Source organism: Dendrobium catenatum, unplaced genomic scaffold, assembly GCF_001605985.2.
Source record: "Dendrobium catenatum unplaced genomic scaffold, ASM160598v2 fragScaff_scaffold_1226, whole genome shotgun sequence".
Classification (NCBI taxonomy): Eukaryota; Viridiplantae; Streptophyta; class Magnoliopsida; order Asparagales; family Orchidaceae; genus Dendrobium; species Dendrobium catenatum.
Window position 1 is genome coordinate 803,399 of NW_021319688.1, and position 7,130 is coordinate 810,528.

Here is a 7,130-nt window from a genome sequence, read left to right on the forward strand (position 1 = left end):
TGCAAGTGACTCTTAAACTTTAGATGTTGATCCTTTATATGTGTTAGAAGATAGTTGATAAGGAACATTTGAAGTTGGTTGACGTCACACAGTCTAACTTAGTTCTTCTTATAGAAGGGAGACCAGATGACTAAGAATGTTGGTGTCAAACACCAATAATCCATCAACTTAAGGCTAGTGTCAACATGTTGGCCGATAATTGGCATTGGCAATGGTCGATGATGGGGCTTCGTGTTGGTTAACGATATGATCAGTGACAAGGATCGACTTTGGTCATTGGCCGGTTGACCCCAGTTGACCTTGAGATTTGATGGTTAAAACTCCTTAATTCTTGAAGTCTATGACTTCTCTCCACTAAAGTTCTCTATGACATCCAACTATTGAGTAGAATTACAGTCTATTTATAAAATTTTGAGTGAGTTATCTTATATATTTTTGTTCGAAATAAGGACATTTTATTACACAAATCGCATTGTTCTCATTTGATCCTTTGGAAATTTCTTAAAAAAAATTGTGCCTTAATAATTTCAAAATTGGTCAATCTTAGACTTATTAGATTTGTCTAATAGAGATGCTTATTTCGACTCCAAGCAAGTGAAATTTAGAGGTTACTGTCCCTCAAATAGTCTATTGAATCTTCCAAATATATTTTTAAGTGTCTTGATTTAGGCTCTTTAGGAGTCAGGCCATGGTGCTCTTAGTATCATCATGCTTGTTTCCTTCCTATAATCATTTTGATTATAAATTTATAGTAAATGAATTTTTGATAACTTATCACTTATATACACTATTACTATTTGCATGCATCTACATGCTACATATTTTTAATCATATATTTTCTTGCTTGCCATATGCTATTAACTCTTTTTAATGTGTCACTTTCTTTAATTGCTGCAAATAATAATAAAAAAAGCTTATTAATTTATGAAACAAATATATCCAAATAATTTGATAATATAGCAAAATTATTAAACATTCCCAAATATATTTTTTATAAAAAAAAAATATTGCAAATGCTCTAATAGTTTTGTTGTATTGACTAACAATTCAATTGCATTTGTCTAAGAATTTAGGTAATAATTTATATATGTTGAGAGATAACTGATGTCATGTAAAATTAAGAACACATTAAAAAAAGACCTAACTTGATAAAAACAAAATCATGTTGTTGATATAATTTTTTTGGTTAAATTTTACTTTATGTACTTCATAATAAATATAATTTAAGAAATATAGTCATTAATTATTTTTTGGAGAAATGTACTTGAACGATTATTTCAGACAAAAATAACCTCTTTTTTGAGAGAGATTATTATGTGCAGAATTTGGATCCAGAGAACCATTCAGTTTTGTGACTGTGAATAGTAAAAGAGCAGTAACGAACAGTAAAAGCATAATGGTGAACAATAACTATGCTTTTACTGTTCACAATTACAAAATTGAACGATTCTCTATTTCTGGACTCTGCTTGTAATCTTATTTTTTTAGTAGTGGCAGTTTTAACCGTTGCATAATTGTAATGGAAATTTTGCTTTAGCTATGGTTCTAACACATGCAAATCTTAGAAATTCGACTATAGTCTATAGCAGTAGTTTTAACTTTTAACACATGTAAAACTTGGTTATTTCGCTATAGTAGCGGTTTTTACTGCTGCAAAGCTGGACGATTGGTCAATAGCAGCGGTTAAAACCACTACAAATTTTTTGATTTTTTTTTTTTTAATGATTTGAAAGAGGCACATATTTGATTTTTAAATAACAATTTGCCATCAAATGGAAACTTAATCGCAAATATTGAAACTGAGCCATACAGAAATAATAATCAAGTAATTAAATAAAATACATCAATTGGAAACTTTTTTTCTTCACATTCTTGGACATACTTCCTGCCTGCTCTTGAATAAACCAAAAACAAACAAAATAAATAAATAAATAAATAAAGACAGCCATACAGAAATATCACTGGCTAATACCAGATTCCTTATATTTGGAGATCAATGGCTATGGTTGAAAATATGGTACAATTGAGTTCTTAGATTTTGAAAGCACTGTAAAAGTACTAACCCACTATAAACTTGCTTAATAAATTTCTCTCAATGATAATTAATCAAATAATTATGCATCAAATTTACAAGAGAAAATGAAGAGAAAAACAAATTGAAGAGATAAGTCAATGGCATAAAAGGAAATTCAGATAAATATTCCTATATTAAGGCATAAATTAAAGCACTTAAAAAGATAGTTTATATTAAGGCATGCATAAGATTAGCATTATAAAAGAACTATATCATTTAAGCATAAGATGTTTGTTGATGGCTATGGTTGAAACCATCTAGATAATAAAATCCATATTGCTATATATATCAAAAAATATAATACTACCTAGAGCCGAACATAAAATCAAAGTCCTTATAATATTTCAAAACAAAACATCGGTTATACAAAAATAAAATATTGTGCCCATTTATATTTCACATTTTTTTATTTTTTTTTTATTCTACACCTTGAGTATCAATTATGCGAAACTTGATTATTTATCTCCTTGTTAATAATATATAATTCATTAATTGAATGATACTCATAGAAGAGAAGATATTTTGAACAAAAAGACTAGAATAATAAGCACAATAAAAAATAATATATCAACCTCTTTAATGAATTATCAAACCAAATAACACCACGAAAAATCTTCCAAACAAGATTAATAAAATTTGTGTGAATAATAAGATTACGTCATTATTATTAATATCAATCCTTCTGTAAAAATTCTTTTTTTAAGGGATATATGTGTAGCACAAATATTATATGTAAATAGAAAATATTTGACCAAGCTACTGCCAAAAGAATTTATTTACAAATATCCTTTTTATTTACAAAAGGATTTATTTACATTATAATTAGATAAACCACTTCCAATAAATAGGTATGTGTTGCTCAATGATCATGAGGATAAGACAAATGACACTCATCCATGCTGCACATTTCACAATATAATTAGAAGAGCTAAAGACATCAAAAGCAAACAAAATCAGTAAACCAATTTAATAAATCGAAGATCCACAAATTGGCCCATCAACAACAACTCAACAAACAAATTGGACTAAATAACGTTTGATATGCGACTAAGTCGATGGGAAGCAAAACATAAAACCAGTAGCTAGAATTTATCAAAAATTTACAAAATTACTACAAAAAACCAAATTAAAATGTCAATTTGCATTGCATATGATAATAATTCAATTTTTATCAAAATTGCAATGAGGCATTTGACATGTGCATTTTATGTCTAGGATTTCTAATACAAATCTAACATGAGATGTAAGAAAATCATAGAAGCAAAAAATGTGTGATAAATTATTAAAAATCATATAAGAGCTTGGTGCAACATTCAAAAAGCTAAGTTGTTTATGCAACAAACCTATCCACTATCATGCATAAATCTAAAATTGCTCATAAAGGTATGCTAATTCCTTCAACTAAAACACATCCAAAAGAAGGGCATTCCCAAAAGGAGACAAGAAAAGAGCAAGAAGAATATAATAATAAGATGTGTCAAGTGATAATGGAATTCAATAACTAAAACCACTAGAGAAGCTTTGCCTATTATATTGCATATTGTGTAGCACTTAGAACCCAAAAATATTACATTCCAATAAGAAGAATCAGGGACCAATAATAAGAAGATGACTCAGATGATAGTGGAATTCATGAAACAAAATAGGTGTCAAAGCTTCATACACATAGCAACAAATAAATCCCCTTGGTAATTGCAAAAGCGGTTAACTCCACATTATTACCATAAAGAACATAAAGATATTCCATAGCAACAAAGTGTATATATAGTCGAGGGTATAAATTATCTCACATGCATGCCATTGTTTAACCTTACTTGGTAAGTGAACGCGGGTGCTCGATTGAAGATGAGGGCTGCTGTTCGTGAGCTAGGGCATAGGAGGAGGCAATTTGGTTTGATGTAGGATGTGGGATTGTAGTTGATCAATTAATGAAGAGTAGATGGCTGCAGATGTTTGAGGTGCATGCGAGCTAGGGCACAGGAGACAGCCATGAGTATGAGAGACAAATGCAAGATTAGTTCGAGCATGCAAAGGAGCGGTTTATACCGTGACATGGGAGGGGAGGAATCGTGAGATATTAGTAAGGGAAGGAATGCATGAGATTAGTACAAATCGTGGTTTATACGCATCTAAAAAAACTTTTTGGTGACAATTTTTAAAAAGATGTTATTAAATGATGTCAAAATATCAATTTTTTAGTAGTGTAGGTAAAATTTATGGCTCTATCACTGCATGTTCATATCCTCTCCCATAAATTGATATCATAACTATATATTAAGCATATGCACTTCATTTTGATTAATGAACTAGATAATCAAATTTTGAGAAATATTTAAGAGATTTCTCAATGCTTTTTCAAACTTGTTTGTCAAAATAGATTTTGTATTTGTTGTAATGGGGCATCTATCAAACAACACTTTTGTATTTGTTCTAATGGGGCATCTATCAAACAACACTTTTTGCATTACATGCCTAAAAAACTCCAATAAAATAGTCATTGGATAAGAATTAATGTCCACTCTTGGTAACATTGTTGAAGCTATATGTGTCAACTTAAGTTGGCGGTTCAAGTTCAAGTCTGACCTAAAGTTTAACAGCCTAAATATAATTGAGCCAAAATTGACCTATTTATTAAATGAGTCAAAATATTTTAGTCAAATTGAACTCGACATGAACCCGAATAACCTGTTTAACTGTTTATTAAGTGATCATGCAAATTTTTTAGATCAACACAACATATATAACCCAAATATAATTTGTTTAACCCAAAAATATCTCATTTAACATGATCCAACTCTTTTTAGTTTTGTGGGTCAGCCCAAATCAATCTAAAATTTCATTAGGTCAAGATTTCATACTCAAACTTAACCTAAATTTTAATTGGGTCAACCAAAATTTTGATTTTTCAAGTCGTGACTATGTTAAGTTTTTCATGTAAGGTAATTTTTTGACACTCATAATTGAAGCTCCTAAATATATATGGGGTTTCAGGGTCAATCATTCAAAGATAATTTCATTTTCTAGATTGTCTATAGTTAGGTTCTTGACATGTATTATATTGAAGTACCTATGGAAATCAACTATTCTATAAGTCTATAAAGCTACATGATATTCTTCATGATAACTATTGGTAATGAATTATATGATAATTTTCATTGCAATATTATGAGTGCAAGTTCCATAACGTGCCTAAAAAAAATGACTGATAAAATATTAACAATACAACTACATCCATCAAAGACAAATATTATATTCCCCATCATTCTTATTGTCTCTCTCAATCTCATAAATAAATCAATGACTTGTTATCTATTGAGCCAACTGCTACAAATGTCATTTAGTAAAGTTGAGAACTAAAATCTTGTACCAGTACCACAAGTAAAGTACATCCACAAGATGTATTAAAAAATATTTCATCAACACTTAACAATGAACGACATACTTCGAAGTTATAAATATAAGTACTAAAAGAAAAGTAAACATATATGAAATGTTCCACATTATTAAGATGAAGATTAATAATTTTCTCTAAATTTTTCTCATTGACATAATCACAAAATATGATACCTTTTGAAAGGATAATTCATGGGACACCCTCGTATATAAGTAAATTATTACTTAAGACAACATTAAGCCTCGTAGGATAAGTTAATGTCTTAGTCCTTCATATATGATATGATCATCTTTAGATTCAAAGTATGATGAGATACAATACGCTTCATCATTATCATATATCTAACAAGCCTTGATCTTGTCGTGATCCTTTTGACCTAAACATCTAAAGTGTTAAGTAGTGCTTCATAATTCTATGAATGATTCTCTTAAATTGCAATGGAATTATTCAAACACCTTTACCTAATTTTTTACCTATAATTTTTCTCATCGCCAGTTATAGATATAACTTTCCTTGGTTGAGAACTCTGAGAACAAATGATCGGAACCTCTTGACACAATGTCACGGAAGGGGTTGAGTTTGAGAACAAAAAGGCGGGTAAGCTAAAGCCAAACTTGATGATATTACTTAAATCTTATAAGACTTTAACTTTTTTTTAGGTTGATTAATAAATGGGTTTATTTTATTTTAAGTTGTATCAATTTTGGGTGTTACCGGGAACCCAAAACTGACCCGACACTATTCATGTTCGGGTCGAACTCGACCCGGTTTTGCAAACTGGTGAATTTCTGGACTCGAACCGACCCGCTTCGGGTTCGGGTCAACCACTCGACCCGATGGACGCCAGCGGACTGCGACATGGCCTCGGAACTGCTGGCGACGCGGAACTGCTGACGCGGACTCGCCGGACGCAGGATGCAGCGCGGAACTGCCGGACGCAGACGTGTCGCAGGCGGCGACTTGACGCAGGACGAGAATTGCCTCGGGACGCGATGCGACTTGACCTGGGCGCGCAACGCGATGTGACTCGTCCGGCAGGCAGGCAGGCAGGCAGGCAGGCAGGCAGGCGGGTAGGCAGGCAGGCAGGCGCGGTAGGCGGGCAGCGGGGTCTATTCCCGGGCAGGGGTGTGTATTCCGGGTCATTTCGGGTTATTCTCGGGTTCCGAGTCAACCGAACCGACGTGGTCTTTCAACGGGTCGGTTTTCAGGACCCGAACCCGACCCGCTTCGGTTTGGGTACGGGTAAACCTAAACCCGAAATTTTGGGTCAGGAGTTTCGGGTCGTGTTTTCGGGTCGAGTCCAATATTGAGATGTCTAGGGCCAGTGCCCCACGCCCTCAGTTTGGCTATGGTACATAATTAGAGCTCTATTGAAGTGTTCTAATATTCACGTTGTACGATACACGCAAACATAAACAAAAATCATACTCTCTTATTTGATCTTAAACTAATTTTCATCTACTCAATTATTTACCTTGTTATGAGGAGAACAAATCTAAAACAAAAAGATGATAAAAAACAATGGAGGAATACCGAAAATGTGGAAGAACGAAATATCATCCTTCATTTTAAGAAAAATATTTTAATTTGAGTTCAAATTTAACACGTACTTCATCTAAAAATAATACAAATATATTTACTTAGTTTTAAATATTATAAGTA